This window comes from Nicotiana tabacum, chromosome 20 (genome assembly GCF_000715075.1).
Source record: "Nicotiana tabacum cultivar K326 chromosome 20, ASM71507v2, whole genome shotgun sequence".
Lineage (NCBI taxonomy): Eukaryota > Viridiplantae > Streptophyta > Magnoliopsida > Solanales > Solanaceae > Nicotiana > Nicotiana tabacum.
In genome coordinates this window covers 100874119-100897130 of record NC_134099.1, presented here as the reverse complement: position 1 = coordinate 100897130, position 23012 = coordinate 100874119, and the positions used below count along the sequence as shown (strand labels likewise).

Genomic DNA, 23012 nt, shown 5'->3' with positions numbered 1-23012 from the left:
ATATTCTTTTGATTATCAGTAACCCGCGTTCTTCTAAATTCTAACTTTGACTGAAATTCTATTTTTTGGTTAAACAAATTGGTTCCGTTACCGGGAATCTGATAATCTATTTTCTTTTCACTTGACCTTCCTTGTTACATCAATTATGTCGAATAACAATTGTCGACGCCCCCTTTTTCTACGCGTCGAAATCGGGTATACGACATTGGGAGGACAACTCTATTCCCTTTCGAGAATTGGGTTTTGGAATTTTGAAGAGTCGTCACCTAATGATTATAGTGCATTAGGACACTTTAAGAAAGGTTTGACTTGGAAAAAACCAGAGTTCGGGTAAGGGCTAGAAATTATCTCGAGGGGAAGGTGTTAGGCACCCCTCAAGATCCACTAGTGTGGTCCCGGCCATGTTACAATTGTGACTTTACAAGTAAACAATCAAGGCTCAAATAAGGACTTGCATACAACATTGCAATTAGGTTGAAAACTTTTGAAGGTAAGTAGAGAGGACAGAAATTTATGAAAAAAAGATTTGAATGGTTTCACGAGAAGAGATGAAAGCAAATAAGAGGAGGAGGGTCCTAGGTTTACGATTAATATTGATCACTTCAATGCAATACCCAGCAATCACTCCTCAAAAAAGAGGGGTCGCACGTGATATTAGCGCATCGGTCATCATCTCCATATCTACCCTTCCACCCCGTTAAAGTATTAAAGCGCGGAATAGTATCGTTACTTATTGCATGCTATTACCCATCCCAATCCTATCAGTCCGAGAGGCATATGAGACTACTAATCATAAAGGGGAGGGAGTTGGGGCTTTTGCAGTTTTTTTTAAAAAGGATACAATTCTAAGGCGACATTCAAAACATATACAGCAAGTATTAGGAAAGCAAGTAAGCAGATATGGCTCAAATAAACCTCCTTAAATCAGAGAAAATCATATAGTTTAGCATGTCTTACACGTACTGATTAGGTCTGAATTAAACTTAAACATTAAGGCAGGCTGATTTATCACATATTTTCAGATAAGAAGTCCGAATTAGGCCTGCCTGCTGGTTGTAATTATCAAAGACTGATGCAATTATAGTTTATACTCTAAAGCTTGCCTAGGTGTTAAACGGAACCTATAGGCATGATATCTATTAGTTTCAGAAATAAAGAAGTAAACTGATTGCAGAAAAAAAGAATTGTCAATTATAGGGACATAAGATCTACAGGCGTTAATCATTATTGCTACTGATTTTAGGCTTATAAGCGAGTTGACGATTCAGGTTTGGTTGATAGCTCCTATAGGTATGTTTTCTAGGCGTTACTGATTTTAAGCGTTGTTATTGTCATGCAGAAATCCTATAGGTAGGTCATTTATATGCAGTTAGTTATTTAAATCTTACAAACAGGTTTGCCTAGTGACAGATGCATATGCAAAATGCAGGAAGTCCTATAGGCATATTACTTATATGATATGCAGAATTTCAAAAATGACTTATAGACATGGTATCTATATGAAGTGCAGAAAAACCTATGTACATGAAATGCAGAATTTCAGAAGTATAGGAATTCCTTTTGAACATGGTATCTACATAAGATGCAGAATTTCAGAAGTATAGGAATTCCCTATGAACATGGTATCTACATGAGATGCAGAATTTCAGAAGTGTAGTAATTCCCTATGAACATGGTATCTACCCCTTTGCATGCAGGACTGACCCTCCCTTTTTCACTAACACCCCAGCAGTTTATTACAAGATTATTACAAACTATAATGAATAAGAAAAAGATAAGAAATATATCAGAAATTAAAGATTCCAACCAAGGAGAGCCTAATTCAGACCCCAGGTCTGAAATATGAAATAAACCAACTTCCAAAGATCAGATTTCCAAAGCCTTTCTCTTATTTGGGATGTGTCAAAGTTCCAAGGAGCTTCAAGAACTCCAGGCAATGCTTACACCCCCAAATATCATTGCAGAATCAGATTATAGTGCAATGTGGAAGGGCCAACCCTCAAATGTCCAAGCTCATAGGGAACTCAAAGTCCCAAGGCAAGGCTCATAGGAGGGGGGCAGAACATAGAGGCTAGGAGTAAGTGCAAGTGCAATAGAGGGGAATTAGGGGAAGTCCAGCGTAAACTGGTGGTCATACCCAACAATAAGGAGTGCTGGCACACCCTAACCAGTCTACTAGGCCACATTTTGGGAGTTAAGATCCATTGAGGATCAGGTTCAGACCTGAGCAGCAATTTGGATACTGCCAGGCCATAAACCTTAACTCAAACACATAGAAGGGAGTAGGGGTATGGGGAATTCACAACAAACAGCAGATGCAAAGAGAGAGTAGCATATTCAATACAGAACATGAACAGGAAAGTAGCCAAGAGTGTAGCAACTGTAAAGTAAACACATAGGGATGATGCTGGAATCAAATTTCGGACATACCAGTTTCAGGGAAACAAATAAGTGAAAGCAGAAGTTTTGTAAGCCAAATTGCAAGCAAGCAGTACAAAAGATCTCAGAAGAGAGTAGAGAATTGAAAGAGTATTGTAATTGAGAGAGTGTGTGTGTAAGGGTATGCAATTCAAAGTGTGTTCAAGTGAAGAAGGGTAGTCCCCTTTTATAGTGCAGAAAACAAGTAAGAAAAGGTAAGGAAATAGTTTGCAATCAATCACATAAAGTCTCAATTTGGTTAAGGGATTCTGATTTCGAACGTGCATAAGACAATTAAGGAAAGAATTTGATTAAAACCTTTTCCAAAGTTACATAATAAAGGTAAATACACAGGGTTTATTTAAGGCAAAAGTCCAATGGTACATGGTTTGTGAAAAATAAGGAAAGGGAATCAATCAAACAACCATTAAAATCAAAGCTGCAAGCTTTGTTCGAATGAACCAAGTCAGAAAAAGGGTAAAGAAAGGTTCAATTATGGAAAATTAGTAACAATCAAGTAAACACCATTAAAGGAATTCAGAATCGATTAGTAGTTGGCAAAACCTTTTGAAAGAAGAGTTCTCATATATAAAGCACACAAATATGTGAATCAAGAAGAGGCTGTCAAATTATTTAGAAGAGAGTTTAATCGAAGAGAAGATCAGAATCATAAGCAAAAAGATACAGGTTCAATTTGCAAACTCATAGTGAGTCTGAGAGTTCAGGGTCTCAAAGTGAAGCCTTAACTCGAACACAAAAATCAAAATCGTCAAAGGAAACCACCCAAATCCTAGGGTTTCAAAATTGAATCAGACATGGAAGTGAGAAAGCAAGTCATTTGTTTTAGAGTCTCAACAAAACAGATATGATAGCATGTTTGAATGACAAAGGAAGAAAAATCATGAAGAACATATTTGAGAAAACTCGGAAGCTAAACAAGTTCAGAAGAAGGAGATAATACAAACGTGAACACAAGTAGATGAAGCATGTAAGAACATGAACAGAGTCCAGTAAACAAGATCAAATAACTTAACGGTAAACACACATAGTAAAAGAGTAAAGAAAACTAAGCAGGGATTAACATGCATAGCAGAAAAGAAAAGGTAGAAGACAGTACATGCGTAATAAAGAGTAATCACACCAGCAGGGTATGGACAAACACACATAAAGTAAAGAAGAAGAAAAATCAGAAAGATTTTTCCCATAAAATCCTTTCAGAAACCCTAAAATCGAAGAGAAACGATTTTGAAAAGAAACTTTTGGTGAAAACACTTTAGATGGCAAGAAAAGCATAGATACAGTATAGATCTAAGCAAATAACGGTGAAAGGACCTTGAATAGCTTAGGGTTTCGGAGAAACCCTAGAAATGAGAAAGGCTTGGAAACAGGTCCGATCTTGAGTCGGAGAGGTCAAGAATCAGGCTCCTGAGTCTTGAATATGCCGGAGCATGGCCGGAGGAGCCATGAAATCAAAGGTCTGAGAAGATCGGAGAGGGAATCGTCGAGGTCAGGCCTCGAAGCTTCGAACAACCCTGGCTTACTGGTGAAGATAGGTGAGTACCAACTATCCATGGCCTGAGAAGCCATGGATTCCGGTGACCGGTGGTTGAAAAGGGGGTAGGAGGAGGCTAGGGTTTCGGAGAGGTTTTGAGAGGATTTGAGAGGGTTTGGGATTCAAAGGCGGCGGGCCAGGTGAGAATGAGGGATTAGGGTAGTCACCTGTGTTTAATTATGGTAGGGCAAATAGTGGTCGTTGATCCGAATGATCAACGACCTAGATTTAAGAAGGTAGGTGGGGAACCGGGTTGGGTCGTTTGAGCTGGGTTAGGGGTTGGGTCAAAAGGAATTGGGCTGGTCCGAATTCAAGTTTGAAATTGGGTCAATTTTAGGCTAAAATCGAAATGTAATGGGGCTACAATTGAAACGAACTGAGGCCAAAATTTAAATAGCCAGTTTTCTCTTTTTATTTTATAAAAATAGTAAAAAATGATTTTGAAAGAAAATTAAAAGCACTGGATCCGTTAATAGTATATATATATTAATTTAAAAATATTAGAACCAGTTTCATAATTATAAAATGCTATTAAATCTTAAAGCAGGTTAAAATTGCAATTATATGCAATTTAGCTTTTAAAATACTAAATTAATTTGTAAAAATATATGAAAAGTAACCTACCTATATTTTGGTATAAATATGAGAATAAAATAAGTTATTCACCAAAGTGATAATTTTGAGAATAATTATTGAGCAATAAATCAATTTAAAAATCTTTTAAAAAATTAGAAAAATACTAAAACACTTGGGCATACTTATATATGTATGTATATGATATTTGAAAGTATTTGCATGTAAAAGAAATACATAGGGAAAAATTGGGTATCAACAGTTGCCCCTCTTTACCCGGGAAGGATGAAAGAGTTGTCGGGTAAAGATATGATGGCCAATTTTGACCGAAAGAGACGATTTGCAAAGAATTCTGACTGAGCTCTGGCTCTTGAGATGCCTACATATCCTTGGTCTTACAGGAATCAGGCCATATGTAGTTCAGGATCCATCGGCGAAATATGCCGATAGAGTTATTGAAAGGAACGGACGCGATGCCTAAGTTGAGAAGGATAGTTGAAGTCTGATAGGCTGCGAGAATTGGAGCGGGATCGCTACTACTGAGACGGCCGTTTGCTAGCCGGTGTACCTGCAAGTGGGCAATACATCATAGATTGTACATAAATTTAATTTTGATGCAAGTTCCCATTGGACCATGAATGCTGTCTTTGGACGGTTAGGATGACGTCCTTGTACCATGACGTCCTGGGCTATGAAGAGCGTAAATAAAAATTCGCAAGCCATGAAATGATATTCTCGGGCCATGTAGATGGTGCCTCCGAACTATGATGCCTTTGAATAGGTTGGCGATCTTTCAGCCCATGAAATGCAAAAGGTGGCGATCTTTCAGCCAGTACAGAATTTAAATGAAGGTGGCGATGTTGCAGCCGTGCGAGAAAAGTAAAGAGGCGATATTTCAGCCATGCAGGATGGAGACAATGCTTAGTCTCGAAAGGCAGATAGAGTAGCCTTATGCAGATGGAGACATGGCTTAGTCTCAAAAGGCTGATAAGTAGCCTTATGCAGATGATGAGGGAGGTAGAGCTTAACCTCGGAAGGCAGAAAAGTAGCCTTATGCAAAATGCAGATGGAGACAGGGCTTAGTCTCGAAAGGAAGATAAGTAGCCTTATGCAGATGATGATGGAGGTAGAGCTTAACCTCGGAAGGCAGAAAAGTAGCCTTATGCAGATGATGATGGAGGTAGATCTTAACCTCGGAAGGCAGAAAAGTAGCCTTATGCAAAATGCAGATGGAGACAGGGCTTAGTCTCGAAAGGCAAATAAGTAGCCTTATGCAGATGATGATGGAGGTAGAGCTTAACCTCGGAAGGTAGAAAAGTAGTCTTATGCAAAATGCAGATGGAGACAGAGCTTAGTCTCGAAAGACAGATAAGTAGACTTATGCAGATGATGATGGAGGTAGAGCTTAACCTCGGAAGGCATAAAAGTAGCCTTATGCAAAATGCAGATGGAGACAGAGTAGTCTCGAAAGGCAGATAAGTAGCCTTATGCAGTGCAAGAATGTAAAAGGACGATTATTAGTAAGATCTCTTAGCTGATAGCCGATTATGATAATATGACTGCTGGGGAGATTATGTACGGATAGCAATTGCGGGCAAGTGATGATTCTGAGAAGTTGCATTCTTGGGAAAGTATGCGTACATAAATATACTTAACGATACTGCAAGTCGAGTTCCTGCATCCAAAGAAAAAATTGTGAGTTCTGTAAGGGGAAAAGGTTAGTTCGTCTTCCCCGGGCTCTTGACGTTGTGTGTCATTGGGGGTAGCGTCGCTAAACAGCAACAATTCGGATAATAGTTATGCATGATTTAGTAAATATAACATAAGTATATAATCGAAAATAGTTTTCTTTAGATGAACCAATGATTGCAACATGGTTTAAGACATTGCAACCTCTTTCGCTCCGGAAATTTGAGGGTCCTCCTAAAAATTCTGCCCCAGTTTGCTGAGCGGACATTTCTGACGGCTGTGCTGAATGACTAAAAAATCGTCTTCGGAATTTTGAGGGTCCTCCTCAAAATTTTGCCCCAGTTTACTGGGCTGGCGCTTCTGGCGATGCATGGACTAAAATCAACTTCGGAATTTTGAGGGTCCTCCTCAAAATTCTGTCCCAGTTCAATAGCGGGGAAAAATGGAATTTTTATTGAATTGTGACCGAACCCATAGGGTTGCCTACGTATCCCCTCTTAAACGGGGATCAGGTCAGGCGTAGTTCAAATTACATCATAGAGGGAATCATAAGTGGTTACACATAATATCGTTTTACTGCATCTGAATTGATCGGCTTTGGCCAGACTTCTCCGTCCATTTCTGCAAGAATAAGGGCTCCTCCAGTTAGAACCCGGTGAACCATGTACGGACCCTGCCAATTGGGAGAGAACTTCCCCTTGGCTTCATCTTGATGTGGGAATATTTTCTTCAACACCAGCTGCCCCGGTGTAAACTTCCTTGGCTTAACTCTTTTGTTGAAGGCTCTGGACATTCTATTCTGATACAACTAACCGTGGAAAACTGCATTCAACCTTTTCCCATCTATAAGGGCTAACTGCTCGTAGCGACCTTTTACCCATTCTGCATCATCCAACTCTGCTTCTTCTTTGATCCTTAAGGAGGGAATTTCTACCTCGGTGGGGATGACCGCCTCTGTACCATAAACCAGCATGTAGGGAGTTGCTCCGGTCGATGTGCGGACTGTGGTACGGTATCCCAATAAGGCAAATGATAATTTCTCATGCCATTGTTTGTGCCTTTCGACCATCTTCCTTAGTATCTTCTTGATATTCTTGTTGGCTGCCTCCACAGCTCCATTCATCTGAGTCCTGTAGGTTGTAGAGTTCTTGTGTTTGATCTTGAATGTTTCACACATTGCTTTCATCAAGTCGCTGTTGAGATTGGAACCATTATCGGTGATGATTGATTCCGGAATTCCGAACCGACAAACAATGCGGTCGCGGACGAAATCCGCCACAACCTTCTTAGTGACCGCCTTGTATGATGCTGCTTCGACCCATTTGGTAAAATAATCGATTGCCACTAAGATAAACCTGTGCCCATTTGATGCGGCAGGCTCGATAGTCTGATAACATCCATTCCCCAAGCGGCGAATGGCCATGGTGAGCTTGTTGCAGTAAGCTCGTTTGGAGGCACCTTTATCATATTTGCATGTATCTGACAGCGATGGCATTTGCGAACATACCGGATACAGTCTGTTTCCATAGTCATCCAAAAATAGCCTACTCGGAGTATCTTCTTTGCTAAGACAAAACCATTCATATGCGGCCCGCAGGTCCCTGCATGCACTTCGTCCAATAGCCTGGATGCTTCTTTTGCTTCGACACACCTTAGTAAACCCAAATCGGGAGTCCTCTTGTACAGGATTCCTCCACTGTGAAAGAAGTTGCTGGATAACATACGAAGTGTGCGCTTCTGAGTAGCGTTGGCAAGTTCTGGATATTCCCCTGTTGTCAAGTACTCCTTGATGTCATGGATCCATGGTTTTCCATCCACTTCTTCCTCAACGTGGGCGCAATAAGCTGGCTGATCATGAAACCTTACTGGGATGGGATCAATGAAATTTGTATCTGGATGCTGGATCATGGACGATAAAGTAGCTAATGCATCAGGAAACTCGTTCTGGACTCTGGGGACGTGCTGAAATTCTGTCTTTGTGAACCTTTTCCTCAACTCCTGTATGTGATGCAAGTAGGGAAGTATCTTAGAGTTCTTGGTTGCCCACTCTTCTCGAACCTGATGTATGAGCAAGTCTGAATCCCCGATCACTAGCAACTCCTGAACATTCATGTCAATGGCCATTTTGAGCCCCAAGATGCAGGCTTCATATTCTGCCATATTATTGGTGTAAGGGAACCTGAGCTTGGCGGATACCGGGTAGTGCTGGCCAGTTTCTAATACTAGGACTGCTCCTATGCCAACTCCTTTGAAATTTGTAGCTCCGTTGAAAAATAACCTCCAACCATCATAGGATTCTGCAATATCTTCTCCTATGAAAGATACCTCTTCATTGGGAAAATACGTTTTTAGGGGCTCGTATTCTCCATCCACGGGATTCTCGGCGAGATGATCCGCCAAGGCTTCCCCTTTGATTGTTTTCTGGATCACACAAACAATGTCGAATTCACTTAGCAGGATTTGCCACTTGGCGAGCTTGCCAGTGGGCATGGGTTTCTGGAAGATATACTTCAAAGGGTCCATTCTGAATATGAGATAAGTAGTGTAAGCATAGAAGTAATGCCTCAACTTCTGCGCGACCCAAGTCAGAGCATAACAAGTGCGTTCTAAAAGAGAATACCGGGCCTCGTACGGTGTGAACTTCTTACTGAGATAGTAGATGGCTTGCTCCTTTCTCCCTGTTTCATCATGTTGTCCCAGAACACAACCGAATGCTCCATCTAATACCGCAAGGTAAAGCAATAGGGGTCTTCCTGGCTTAGGTGGAACCAAGACCGGCGGCGTTGACAGGTATTTCTTAATTCTGTCAAAAGCTTTCTGACAATCATCAGTCCACTTGGTGGTAGCATCCTTTTTCAACATTTTAAAGATAGGTTCACAAATGATCGTGGACTGAGCTATGAACCGGCTGATATAGTTGAGTCTCCCCAGGAAACTCATCACATCCTTCTTGTTCTTTGGTGGCGGCAATTCTTGGATAGCTTTGACATTTGATGGATCCAATTTTATTCCTCGACGACTCACAATGAAACCCAATAATTTACCAGCAGGAACCCCGAATGCACACTTGGCGGGATTCAGTTTCAGATTGTACCTCCTCAGTCTGTTGAAGAACTTTCTTAGGTCTTCCATGTGATCCTTGACTTTCTTGGATTTGATAATGACGTCATCCATATATACCTCGATCTCCTTGTGTATCATGTCATGAAAGATGGTAGTCATGGCTCTCATGTAGGTGGCACCAGCATTCTTCAAACCGAATGGCATCATTTTGTAACAGTACATTCCCCATGGCATGATGAAAGTCGTTTTCTCTGCATCTTCCTCGTCCATCCATATCTGATGATACCCAGCGAAACAATCAACGAAAGACTATAACTCATGCTTGGCGCAATTGTCAATTAGAATGTGTATGTTCGGCAAGGGGAAGTCGTCTTTAGGACTGGCCCGGTTAAGATCCCGGTAGTCAACACAAACTCTAACTTTCCCATCCTTTTTTGGCACTGGCACGATGTTGTCTAACCATGTCGGATACTCTACTACCCTGAGAACCTTGGCTTTGACTTGCTTGGTAACCTCTTCTTTGATTTTCAAACTCATGTCGGGTTTGAATTTCCTGAGCTTCTACTTTACTGGCGGACATGTTGGATCTGTTGGCAGTTTGTGAGCTACAATGGATGTACTGAGACCAATCATATCATCATACGACCAGGCGAATATGTCTTCATATTCCTTTAGGAATTTCGTGTACTCTTTCTTTTCTGATGGTGACAGGTGAACACTGATACACGTTTCTTTGACATTCTCTGTATCTCCCAGATTAACGACCTCAGTTTCATCCCAGTTAGACTTAGGCCTATTCTCAAAATTCTCAACCTCTTTGACGACCTCTTCTGGTATATCATCCTCTTCTAAATCCATATCTGTTTGTTGCGTTGTCTCATTGCAAGTCACAATCGTTGATTCATCATCAAGGCAAGTAATAGTAATGCTGTGTAAAATAAAGTGAATGATAGAAAAAATAATAAGAGTGAGATATATAATAAACTGAAATGCTTCGATTGAATTCATAATTGTTTTGAATATCAGAGCTCTTTTCAAAATTAAAGACAATGCGGAAATAAAATCATCTAGTAAAAAGTAAAAATGTGATGCATGGTGCTTTTGTTAAGCCTTGCTACCCCGAAGCTTTCTGGGACCTGGTGGTTTTGATTGACCAATTACTGAGGCGTTCTCCTCGGTTCACAGCTTGTATAGAAGGGTCTTCCTCCCCTTCCTCCTCGAAAATAACACAGCAGTCCATATCATCGTCTTCCAGAAACAGATTCTTCATGGCTGCCAATGCTTCATCTTCCTCTAATCCATATATGATGTCTGCCGGCTGGAAAGTCTGCTCCAGGCGAGGTATCAGATGCTCCAGTGGATAGTAGGGACCGCGCCATGGTGGCGACCAGTCATTGAACTCCTTCCAAGTGTATTCATACCCCAAACCAAATGTAGTACCATGTTTCTTCAGCTTGATGGGTTTGGTGATTCCCTGGAGGTTTTTGCTGAGTCCCTTTCCAGGTTCGTACCCATACCAATTCAAGATACTTTCAATCTTGTTATCCCACCATTTATCCTTGTCTACAACGTTGACCCTTTCAATGTGGTGGTATGTTTCTCCGCCTATTCTCCTTCTGCCTCCAATCATCGGGATGGTCTGGCGACTATATATGGGGTTGCTACCATCGCCATGAATAATTACCTCTTAGTGATTCCATTCGAACTTCACTGCCTGATGCAGGGTCGATGCTACAGCTCCAGCAGTGTGGATCCATGGTCATCCCAACAGCAAGTTGTAGGATGCTGGGACATCTATCACTTGAAAGTCAACGTCGAAACAAGTTGGTCCCATTTGCAGGCATAGGCTAATCTCTCCAATAGTAGACCTTTGGGACCCATCGAAGGCTTTGACATTGATGGCTCCATCTTTGATCTCGTGTAGGCTCTTTCCCAATGTTCTGAGAGTGATCAGCGGACAGATGTTGAGGCTGGATCCTCCGTCGATCAGGACTCTAGTGATGAAGTAATCATCGCATTGCACGGTGATGTGCAGGGCCTTATTGTGACTCAGTCCTTCCTGTGGCAGCTCATCTTTGTGGAAGGTGATTTTGTCGCTTTCCAGTATTTGCCCTACCATATTTTCCATTTCGCCTCCAGTTATGTTGCTGGGCACATAAGCTTCGCTCAATATCTTCATCAAGGCATTTTTGTGTGCGTCATAGCTCTACAAAAGAGCTAGGATGGAGATATGCGCTGGTGTTTTGTTCAACTGCTCAACGACCGAATACTCCTTAGCTTGTATTTTCCTCCAAAGATCATCGGGCCCAGTTTCAGTAGTCTGTCCAGAGGCTTGCTTACTGGACTCAGCTAGGTGCTCTAGAGTGTAAACCATGCCTGTTCTGGTCATACCCTGCGCAACAATTGCTTCTCCCGTTTTGGTCTTCCCTTTCCTCCTTGCTTCAGCTGTGTAACCCATGGTATAGCATTTGAGTGGAACGGTGTTATGTCTGACATTGCTACAGGAATAGGTACCCTTGGTGGTAACACAGCAACTTCGAAAGGTGCAGGTGCCTTCGGGACTCCAAACTCAACCTTAATTGGTCCGGGCGCCTTTGCAGAAGAAGGTGCTTCAAATTCGAGAGGTATAGACATATTTACTTCATCGCCCTTGGAGGGCTGATTCTGCACAACAATTGGGTTAAGCATGACCGCCGGTTTCTTTGGCTCATCGCCCTCAGCAATCAATTCTATCGACCCCTTGGGGTCCCAGTCATCTTCGATCTCGATCATGTGAACGTCTCCACCTTTGTGATCAGGAAGAGGGTTGTTGCGGACATTAGGAGTAGGCTCCTTTGCTACGATAACCTTATTGTCGATCAGAGTTTGAATCTTTTTCTTCAACGAGTGACACTCGTCAATGGTATGTCCATTCATGCCAGAGTGGTACGCATAGGTCTTATTAAGGTTGACCCACTAGGAAGGATTTTCTAAAGTTATGGTAGGGATAGGGGAGATGTAACCAGCAACTTTAAGTTTCTCATACAGCTGGTTAATTAGCTCAGCGATGGTTGTATATTGTTTGGGAGGTCTGCGGTAAAAATTTGGTATGGGTCTAGGGAAATTTTGGCGAGTGGGAGGTGATTGGTAGTGAGAGGGTTGGGCATTATAAGCTTGGTAAAAAGGTGCAGGTTGAGAGTATCTGGGTGAAGTGGGTTAATATGTGGGAGGTGGAGATGATTGGTAAACGGGTGGTGGATTTTGGTAAGAGGGTGCGGGTGCTTGGTAATTCAGGATAGGCTGATATGTAAGTGGAGGTGACGGGTAAGTGTGGTATTTTAGTGGTGATTTGGCTCCCTGTGCGACCATCATGTCACTCTTTCTTCTTGGACATGCCACCAAACTGTAAAGCCTTGTTGGTGGCCTGCAATGCTTCAAGATTAGTAACCATACCATTCTTAATGCCTTCCTCAATTCTTTCTCCCAGCTTGATGATATCGGAGAATTTCTAGCCCTCGATAAGCATCAACCTCTCATAATATTGTGCATCCTGAGCCCGAACAAAGAATTTGTTCATCTGTTCCTCTTCTAAGGCTGGCCTGACCTTAGCAGCCTCTAATCTCCAACGAGTAGCATACTCGTGGAATGTCTCAGTAGGCTTCTTCTTCAAATTCTGGATATAGAATACATCCGGTGCATTCTCGGTATTGAATCAGAACCTATCCATGAAATCTGATGTCATACCTACCCAGCTTGTCCATTTCATGGGGTCCTGACTGATGTACCAGGATAAAGCATCCCCCTTCAGACTTCTCATGAAGAGTTTCATACGGATTTTCTCATTCCTTCCGACTCCGACCAGCTTATCATAATATGTCCTCAAATGGACTCTGGGATCTCCCGTGCCATCGAACATTTCGAACTTGAGAGGTTTGTACCCCTCTAGAAGTTCAACATCTGGCTGAATGCAGAGGTCCTCATAATTCAGCCCCTCTATACCTTTGTTTCCTTCCATGACTTGGACTCGGCTGGTCAACTTCTTGAGTTCTGCTGCCAAGTTTCTGATAAGAGAGTCCTTGTCATCAGACTCAGGTGCACTTGAGATTGGTTGAGTGTAGTGGGGTACGGTATCTACGTAGATGGGAGTGTTGTGGAGGTGGTCGTTTGCGGTGTTCAATGGTTCAGGAATGAGTAGTGGAGTGTTGTTTGGAGTGTGGCATGTGTTGCAGTGTTGAGCATGAGTGGGTTGCATCTGTGGTTGTGGGGTGTTCTGTGGAGGTGCGGGATTTTGAGCATTTGGAAAGTTGACATCAGGAGCGGTGAGAGAGAATGATAAATTTGCCAAGTTCCGAACTTGGTCCAGTTCTTCTCGAAACTTCAATAATTTCTGCTCAAGTTGGGCAGCAGTTTCCTTAGAAATCGGAGTACCCTGAGGTATCTCAATTCTTTCAATTTCCTTTCTGGCGCTTGAATCTCCCATTCTACCTTTGTTCTTGTTTCGGATAGGACTCGGAGGAGGAGGAGGTGGAGGGCCCTTGGATCTTGTACTGTATGATGATGGTGCCGAAATGCACGAACTAACCTTTGGGGAGGGGAATAATAATAGAAAAGAAAAACAAAAAAGGTAACAAGTTAGTGCGGATTGTGAAGAAAAATGTCACAGTATTTAAACACATTGTGCAAGGATGTAAATCATGTCCTAATTTGGGTGCCTCGTTGTGCCCGAGGTAGACCTAGCGACAAATTAATTTGGAGAACTTATAATGCTAAATGCCTCATTTTATTGACAAAAATAAGACGAATCCCAAAACGACACTAAAATAGCGGAAAGTAAAAATGTCACTAATGTCCATTAGCCTTATTACATTAAAAGCGAAAAGAAAGACTCCTAACTACTTGGTCCCAGAAGGACCTTCTTCAGGTTGAATGTTCTCGTTGATCAAGTCCTCCAGCTCGCGCAGATTTTCCATTAAAAATGCTATCGCTAGACGTTCTCTTTTGCCTTCCTCAGTATTTTGACAGTTGATGACTCTTTTCCTCACTTTCCCTTCCAATTCCAGCAAGTTGTACTCCATGTATTCTAGCTTCTCACTAGCCTTGGTGACTCTCTCTTTCCATTCATTGATTTGGTTGCTCGATGAAATGTTTCTCCACCAAGTCTGCAAGAGTGAAGGTATGTTTACCATACCGAAGTCAGGAACTTTGTCATTCATTTTCTGCAAAACAAAAGGGTTAAGACCTCACCCCCACCGGACTCGACTATTTAATACCAATAATTAGCATAAAAAGCATTTAGTTCTCCAAATAAATGTACAGAATATGGTGGTGTCCATTTGGGTTTCAAGGAAACCTAGTGGACTTCGGACAAGGCTATCTTAATGAGTCATTATGTGGACAACATAACTGACTCGGCTAGGTTTGACCATGATGCATGCATAGTTAAACAGAGTAAGGTTTCTATTGGGGTATTAGACAGGTACCCTTGAGCGGACAACTCAAGAGGGAAAGGCACGGAACCGTCGACTGCACCGCTGATCGACTGGTTTTACCGCAAATACGCCTTTGCCAACTTTAAAGGGTGATAATATTGGAAGAGCGCAACCACTCATTATAAGCGTCGCTATGGTATTTGTTTGGCATGAGTGGAATATGATGTTGAAGATGAAGTTTACAAGAATGAAACAAATTGACATGTATTTCCACATTCATAAGATAAATAATTACAATAATTGCAGTAATCACAACAGTATTGAAATAAAGCAGTAAAGGAAAGCAGTTAAAGGAAAGAAAAGACATGAAGAGCCAAGTCAGTTTCGTAGTAAAAGAATAAAAGACAGTAAACAAAGCAATTAATGAGATAGTAAAGTCACAAGCAACATGCAATGGTAAAATCCTAAAGAAGTTCCCCAGCAGAGTCGCCATGCTGTCGACGCCCCCTTTTTCTACGGGTCGAAATTGATTATACGACATTGGGAGGACAACTCTATTCCCTTTCGAGAATTGGGTTTTGGAATTTTGAAGAGTCGCCACCTAATGATTATAGTGCATTAGGACACTTGAAGAAAGGTTTGAGATGGAAAAAACCAGAGTTCGGGTAAGGGCTAGAAATTATCTCGAGGGGAAGGTGTTAGGCACCCCTCAAGATCCACTAGTGTGGTCCCGACCATGTTACAATTGTGACTTTACAAGTAAACAATCAAGGCTCAAATAAGGACTTGCATACAACATTGCAATTAGGTTGAAAACTTTTGAAGGTAAGTAGAGAGGACAGAAATTTATGAAAAAAAGATTTGAATGGTTTCACGAGAAGAGATGAAAGCAAATAAGGGGAGGGGAGTCCTAGGTTTACGATTAATATGGATCACTTCAATGCAATACCCAGCAATCACTCTTCAAAAAAGAGGGGTCGCATGTGATATTTGTGCATCGGTCATCATCTCCATATCTACTCTTCCCATCACGTTAAGGTATTAGAGCGCGGAATAGTATCGTTACTTATTGCATGCTATTACCCGTCCCAATCCTATCAGTCCCGGAGGCATATGGGACTACTAATCCTAAAGGGGAGGGAGCTGGGGCTTTTGCAGTTTTTTTAAAAAGGATACAATTCTAAGGCGACATTCAAAACATATACAGCAAGTATTGGGAAAGCAAGTAAGCAGATATGGCTCAAATAAACCTCCTTAAATAAGAGAAAATCATATAGTTTAGCATGTCTTACACGTACTGATTAGGTCTAAATTAAACTTAAACATTAAGGCAGGTTGATTTATCATATATTTTCAGATAAGAAGTCCGAATTAGGCCTGCCTGCTGGTTGTAATTATCAAAGACTGATGCAATTATAGTTTTTACCCTAAAGCTTGCCTAGGTGTTAAATGGAACCTATAGGCATGATATCTATTAGTTTCAGAAATAAAGAAGTAAACTCATTGCAGAAAAAACGAATTGACAACTACAGGGACATAAGATCTGCAGGCGTTAATCATTATTGCTACTGATTTTAGGCTTATAAGCGAGTTGATGATTTAGGTTTGGTTGATAGCTCCTATAGGCATGCTTTCTAGGCGTTACTGATTTTAAGCGCTGTTATTGTCATGCAGAAATCCTATAGGCAGGTCATCTATATGTAGTTAGTTATTTAAATCTTATAAACAGGTTTGCCTAGTGACAGATGCATATGCAAAATGCAGGAAGTTCTATAGGCATATTACCTATATGATATGCAGAATTTCAAAAACGACTTATAGACATGGTATCAATATGAAGTGCAGAAAAACCTATGAACATGGTATTTACATGAAATGCAGAATTTCAGAAGTATAAGAATTCCCTATGAACATAGTATCTACATGAGATGCAGAATTTCAGAAGTACAGGAATTCCCTATGAACATGGTATCTACATGAGATGCAGAATTTTAGAAGTGTAGTAATTCCCTATGAACATGGTATCTACCCCTTTGCATGCAGGACTAACCCTCCCTTTTTCACTAACACCCCAGCAGTTTATTACAAGATTATTACAGACCAGAATGAATAAGAAAAAGATAAGAAATATATCAGAAATTAAAGATTCCAACCAAGGAGAGCCTAATTCAGACCCCAGGTCTAAAATATGAAATAGACCAACTTCCAAAGATCAGATTTCCAAAGCCTTTCTCTTATTTGGGATATGTCAAAGTTCCAAGGAGCTTCAAGAACTCCAGGCAATGCTTACACCCCCAAATATCATTGCAGAATCAGATTATAGTGCAGAGTGGAAGGGTCAGCCCTCAAATGTCCAAGCTCAGAGGGAACTCAAAGTCCCAAGGCAAGGCTCATAGGAGGGGGGGGCAGAACTTAGAGGCTAGGAGTAAGTGCAAGTTCAATAGAGGGGAATTAGGGGAAGTCCAGCGTAAACTGGTGGTCATACCCAATAATAAGGAGTGCTGGCACACCCTAACCAGTCTACTAGGCCACATTTTGGGAGTTAAGATCCATTGAGGATCAGGTTCAGACCTGAGCAGCAATTTGGATACTGACAGGCCATAAACCTTAACTCAAACACATAGAAGGGAGTAGGAGTATGGGGAATTCACAACAAACAGCAGATGCAAAGAGAGAGTAGCATATTCAATATAGAACATGAACAGGAAAGTAGCCAAGAGTGTAGCAACTATAAAGTAAACACATAGGGATGATGCTGGAATCAAAATTAGGACATACCAATTTCAGGGAAATAAATAAGTGAAAGCATAAGTCTTGTAAGCCAAATTGCAAGCAAGAGTACAAAAGATCTCAAAAGAGAGTAGAGAATTGAAAGAGTATTGTAATTGAGAGTGTGTGTGTAAGCGCATGCAATTCAAAGTGTGTTCAAGTGCAGAAGGGTAGTCCCCTTTTATAGTGCAGAAAACAAGTAAGAAAAGGTAAGGAAATAGTTTTCAATCAATCACATAAAGTCTCCCTTTGGTTAAGGGATTCTGATTTCGAATGGGCATAAGACAATTAAGGAAAGAATTTGATTAAAACCTTTTCCAAAGTAACATCATAAGGGTAAATACACAGGGTTTATTTAAGGCAAAAGTCCAATGGTACATAGTTTGTGAAAAATAAGGAAAGGGAATCAATCAAACAACCAGTAAAATCAAAGCTGCAAGCTTTGTTCGAATGAACCAAGTCAGAAAAAGGGTAAAGAAAGGTTCAATTAGGGAAAATCAGTAACAATCAAGTAAACACCATTAAAGGAATTCAGAATCAATTAGTAGTTGGCAAAACCTTTTGAAAGAAGAGTTCTCATATATAAAGCACACAAATATGTGAATCAAGAAGAGGCTGTCAAATTATTTAGAATAGAGTTTAATCGAAGAGAAGTTCAGAATCATAAGCAAAAAGATACAGGTTCAATTTGCAGACTCATAGTGAGTCTGAGAGTTCAGGGTCCCAAAGTGGAGCCTTAACTCGAACACAAAAATCAAAATCGTCAAATGAAACCCCCTAAATCCTAGGGTTTCAAAACTAAATCAGACATAAAAGTGAGAAAGCAAGTCATTTGTTTTAGAGGCTCAACAAAAAAGATATGATAGCATGTTTGAATGACAAAGGAAGAAAAATCATGAAGAACATATTTGAGAAAACTCGGAAGCTAAACAAGTTCAGAAGAAGGAGATAATACAAACGTGAACACAAGTAGATGAAGCATGTAAGAACATGAACAAAGTCCAGTAAACAAGATCAAATAACTTAACGGTAAACACACATAGTAAAAGAGTAAAGAAAACTAAGCAGGGATTAACATGCGTAGCAGAAAAGAAAAGGTAGAAAACAATACATGTGTAATAAAGAGTAATCACACTAGCAGGGTATGGACAAACACACATAAAGTAAAGAAGAAGAAAAATCAGAAAGATTTTTCCCAAAAAATACTTTCAGAAACCCTAAAATCGAAGAGAAACGATTTTGAAAAGAAACTTTTGGGGAAAACACTTTAAATGGCAAAAAAAGCATAGATACAGTATAGATCTAAGCAAATAACGGTGAAAGGACCTTGAATAGCTTAGGGTTTCGGAGAAACCCTAGAAATGAGAAATTCTTGGAAACAGGTCCGATCTTGAGTCGGAGAGGTCAAGAATCAGGCTCCTGAGTCTTGAATATGCCGGAGCATGGCCGGAGGAGCCATGAAATCAAAGGTCTGAGAAAATCAGAGAGGGAATCGTCGAGGTCAGGCCTCGAAGCTTCGAACAACCCTGTCTTACCGGTGAAGATAGGTGAGTACCAACTATCCATGTCCTGAGAAGCCATGGATTCCGGTGACCGGTGGTTGAAAAGGGGGTAGGAGGAGGCTAGGGTTTCGGAGAGTTTTTGAGAGGATTTGAGAGGGTTTGGGATTCAAAGACGGCGGGCCAGGTGAGAATGAGGGATTAGGGTAGTCACGTGTGTTTAATTATGGTAGGGCGAATAGTGGTCGTTGATCCGAATGATCAACGACCTAGATTTAAGAAGGTAGATGGGGAACCGGGTTGGGGCGTTTGAGTTGGGTTAGGGGTTGGGTCAAAAGGAATTGGGCTGGTCCGAATTTGAGTTTGAAATTGGGTCAATTTTAGGCTAAAATCGAAATGTAATGGGGCTACAATTGAAACGAACTGAGGCCAAAATTTAAATAGCCAGTTTTCCCTTTTTATTTTATAAAAATAGTAAAAAATAATTTTGAAAGCAAATTAAAAGCACTGAATCCGTTAATAGTATATAGATATTAATTAAAAAATATTGGAACCAGTTTCATAATTATAAAATGCTATTAAATCTTAAATCAGGCTACAATTGCAATTATATGCAATTTAGTTTTTAAAATACCAAATTAATTTGTAAAAATATATGAAAAGTAACCTACCTATATTTTGGTATAAATATGAGAATAAAATAAGTTATTCACTAAAGTGATAATTTTGGGAATAATTATTGAGCAATAAATCAATTTAAAAATCTTTTAAAAAAATTGGAAAAATACTAAAACACTTGTGCATACTTATATATGTATGTATATGATATTTGAAAGTATTTGCATGTAAAAGAAATACATAGGGAAAAATTGGGCATCAACAACAATGACAACACCCCAGGAAATCAAGAGAACCAACAAAGTCAGAGAGGCCCACACAATATTAACATTCAAGTTCCAACTCCGCAGGACTCTCCACGGCAATCTCGTGAGGGTACTCCTGATGGATCTCAAATAAACGTGTATGCTCAATTTGAAAATGCTGAAGCTGTTGATGAAGCTTTGCAGAAATTAATTACTGCTCAGGTCAACAAAGCTGTTGAGGCGCTTGTTAACCAGTTACCTGTTGCAACACTCATACCTTCTCCAAATAATAACACTATAGAAAACCCACATTCCGGGCTTGTTAACTCAGGCAGCGGTGGAACTCCCAGTAAACCGCAGGAGAGAGAACTAGGTAATGTAATTAATTCCGATTTACAAAATTTAGTACTAACCTTGCAGAGACAGCTCAAGGAGCAAAGTGAACGCATAGAGCAGATACCCAGGATGCCGCCCATAATCAAAGGGGTAGACATGGACAGATATTCGAAACAACCCTGGAAGCCAAGTGCTGCTCCACTCCCAATTCCAAAAAAGTTCAAAATGCCTGATATTCCAAAGTATGATGGAACAAAAAACCAACGAGACCACGTGACTGCATTCACAACGGGCGTAAAAGGCAATGATTTGACTAAGCAGGAGATCGAATCGGTATTAGTCAAGAAATTTGGTAAAACCCTCACCAAAGGAGCACTAACATGGTATTCCCTTTTACCTGAAAATTTTATAAACTCTTTTGCTGAGCTTGCAGATTCTTTCATCAAAGCACACTCGGGAGCCCAAAAAGTGGAAAAAAGAATGGAGGATATTTTCAAAATTAAGCAAGGAGATTCATAATTGCTTAGAGAATTCGTGGACAGATTTCAATGCGAAAGAATGACATTGCCGCGTATACCTGATAACTGGGCAGCTATAGCTTTCACAAGCAATTTGAATGAAAAAAGCTCGAAAGCTATGAGGAGACTCAATGAAAGCCTTTGAGAATTCCCAGCTACAATGTGGAATGATGTTTATAACAGGTATAGCACGATGTTGAGGATTGAGGAAGATATTGTTCCCCGATCTCAAAAAGAAGAAAGTATACATTTAAGACGAGCAGAGAACGAAGAAAGATCCGGTAAAAACAGGTACGAGTCCTATATGGGACCTGCGGGGAAAGACTCACGGTCAAAACAGGATAATCAAAGGCATGATCACAGATCAAGAAATAGAGAATCAGGTTCTTCATCAAGATTTAGGAACGAGCGAAATAACTATGAGTCACGGGATGATGATAGAAATTTAAAAGCAAGATTCGAAGGTTACAACTTCAACGTCAGCACCTCCGAGCTCATAGCTGTTTTGAAAAGCATGGGAGATAAGGTTCGATGGCCAAAGGAAATTAGATCGAATCCAAACAGGCGCAACCCTGACCATTGGTACGAGTTCCATAATGATCACGAGCATAAAACAACAGATTGCAGATTTTTACAAAGTGAAGTTGATCGTTTATTAAAACAAGGATATCTTACTGAGTTGTTCAGTGAGAAAGGCAAGCAAGCTTACATGAAGAACAGGCAGGAGCCTCCAAAACCACCTTCTCCCAAAAGAACTGTTAATGTTATAAGTGGGGGTGAAGACATCAATGGTGTGTCATATACTGCAGCTAACAAAACTTCCAAAGTAACTATTATCCAAGGGAAATGGGTGCGGTATGTTATAGAAGAAGGCAATATTACATTCAATGATGCAGATACAGATGGCGTATTAATCCCTCATAATGATGCACTGGTAATATCTTTAATTGTGCATGATACTAATATGAAACGAGTTTTGATTGATCCAGGTAGTTCCGTGAACATTATTTTGCTAAGAGTGCTACGTGAGATGCAAGCTAAAGATGGAGTAATACCAAAGGCACATACTCTATCTAGTTTTGATAATTCCAGTGTCGTCACAAAAGGAGAGGTAACACTCACCACTTTTGCTGAAGGGGTCGTAAAAGATACAAAGTTCCAGGTAGTAGACATGGAGAGGGCTTACAATATGATTCTGGGGAGACCATGGATCCATGAAATGGATGATGTTCCTTAAACCTTGCATCAAGTTATCAAATTTCCATCGCCATGGGGAATTTTCAAATTCGCGGAGATCAACAGACGTCCAGGGCTATTAACTCCGTTGTAGATACAAGCACGAGAAGTGGAGGCAAATAGCAATCACAAAAGGCAGTTGAGGACATCACAACACAAACCTCAATTGAACAAGCGCGAATAGATGTAAACTCAAGGCCTGATACCATTCAAGAACCAGAAGATAATGAAGATATCAAAACAACGATAGAGGAATTAGAACCTGTCGTGTTATTCGCTCAATGGCCTAATAAAAAAGTCTATGTCGGAGCTAATCTTGACCAAGGAATGAAAGGTAAGTTAATTGAATTTTTGAAAACTAACATGGAATGTTTTGCTTGGTCCCACTCCGACATGACAGGAATACCACCGGAGGTGATAACTCATAAACTAAATGAAGATCCGTCATATACTCCTGTGAATCAAAAGAAAAGAAAGCAAGGAACTTTCAAGAATCAGGTGATTCAAGAAGAAGTCAAAAATTGCTAAAAATTGGTTCCATTCGAGAGGTAAAATATCCTAACTGGTTAGCCAATACTGTTGTGGTTCCAAAGAAAAACGGTAAGTGGCGGGTTTATGTAGATTATACAAATCTTAACAAAGCCTGCCCTAAAGATTCTTTTCCACTACCACACATAGATCAATTGATTGATGCAACTGCATGTCACAAATTGTTAAGTTTTTTAGATACATATTCAGGTTATAATCAGATTAAAATGGATCCGGCAGATGAAGAAAAAACTTCATTCATAATAGACAGGGGGACTTATTGTTATAAAGTAATGCCCTTTGGTCTAAAGAATGCAGGTGCAACGTATAAGAGATTAGTTACCAAAATGTTTCAGGAATATTTAGGAGAGACAATGGAGGTATATATAGATGATATGCTTGTTAAAACTCAGTACTCAAAAAATCACATATCACACTTATCTGACACATTTTCAATTTTGCGCAAATTTAATATGAAGTTAAATCCCAAAAAATGTGCATTTGGCGTTGCATCAGACAAGTTTTTGGGTTTTCTTGTTTCTAACTGTGGAATTGAAGTA

At 40.4% G+C, this 23012-nt stretch overlaps 1 protein-coding gene across 1 annotated transcript in view; it reads left to right on the top strand.

Moving 5' to 3' along the window:
* LOC107781554 (S-adenosyl-L-methionine:benzoic acid/salicylic acid carboxyl methyltransferase 2-like) overlaps positions 1–23012 on the top strand; it is a 40554-nt gene that overhangs the window by 6704 nt on the left and 10838 nt on the right. The gene's annotated exons all lie outside the window — the stretch shown is intronic.